Source organism: Rhopalosiphum maidis, chromosome 4 (genome assembly GCF_003676215.2).
Source record: "Rhopalosiphum maidis isolate BTI-1 chromosome 4, ASM367621v3, whole genome shotgun sequence".
Taxonomy (NCBI): domain Eukaryota; kingdom Metazoa; phylum Arthropoda; class Insecta; order Hemiptera; family Aphididae; genus Rhopalosiphum; species Rhopalosiphum maidis.
Window position 1 is genome coordinate 53,536,259 of NC_040880.1, and position 1,595 is coordinate 53,537,853.

The following is a 1,595-nucleotide window of genomic DNA, read 5'->3' on the forward strand; positions in this document are numbered from 1 at the left end:
TTGTATAAAGTGTATAATTTTTTATCGACTTAAGTTTAAATATTAGTATATGTAGGTACCTAGAATTACAACGGTGTTGTTATGTAAAATAAAATGTTAATAAATTACGTTGGTGTGATCTAATAATTTCGAGTTTAATCCATAGGCATACGTAGATTCGATTTTAGGGGCAGTATATTAGAATAATTCGATTCGTTTTCTAGATTTACCATGAAATCTAGCCCATAATTTTACACTTTCTATTTTAGGTATCATAGGTAAAATCGTATTAAAATTGTATTGAATAAGATGAAATTTTCAGAAACGCAAATTTATTTCTCGATTTTTTGACGATAATATTGATATCAATTCAAAATCATAGTTCCCGATAAATTTATAATTGGATTTTTATTATACAGGTAGCTGTGATTTTATAATCAATAATAGTTATTTTTTTTTTATTATAATGAATATAATTTGTGAAAATATAACTATGTAGAGATACAATCTATACAATTAATTAATATTTAACGGGCGTGGTAACCTTGAAAAGAGCTTAGCAGCACCATGCAGTATAATATGCTTGTGCGCACGTCTATGGTTTAATCGATCATATTATATAAGAAAACATAATTTCATCATCAAATAAAACGGTTGTCAATTTATTCTGTTATTATCGCGGACTCGTATGTAACTATGTCTAAGTGAAGTGAGATGAAGTAGTATCAATTTTAGACAATCTATAGTGATGTATAGTTATCTTTTTTTAATTACCTAGTTTTGGATAGACACCTATGTGTGTTGTTTCATAGTGCATAACTGCCTTTCGCAGATGATATCGACTAGACCCTTCGTGAACATGAACGAAAACATTACTATAAGTATAGGTAGTACGTAAATATTAGGTAATTTATAAATATATTATGATGATGTGGCTATAATAATAACACGTTACACGTATAATATCTTTCGAGGTATGTCCTGAAAGAACGTATTCATGCGTGTTCGGTCTTTTTAATTTAATAAACATTTTAGTATTTAATATTTGTCTGAGTTTAATTATCTATACCAATAATACAAAAACAACCTTGCCATAACTTGTCTATTACGATAATATTAAGTTGTGTTTTTTTTTGTTTTACTTTAAATTTAAAATTTAAAATGGCGTCACGAGTTTTAAGTTACAAACGATTAATTTATTATGAAAAAAAGTCACGCACAGAATGTTAATGTTTTTAATATTTTATACTAAAATATTAAACGCGACCAAATAGTAGGTATACTTATTATTTGAGAGTAGGAATACAATTGACGGGAAGAAACGAACGGAAATACGGAATTTTTTCAAAGACACGTTGACACTATATTACGTTTTTGTGTATATGTGTTTCTATTACATAACAGAAAAAATTTGTGTTTGGTACTGTATACTATTTGATTGGTTAAAATATTTGTAGATATAGTAACACTTGACTTAATTTAGTTGATTCGATTTCACTAATCTTATTGGTATACTATTGTCAGTCATCGGAAATGCAAAGTCAATATGTCAGCATAAAATAAAAATAACAATATAATAATTAATAATCATTAAAAAAAAAAAAAAAAACATAAAA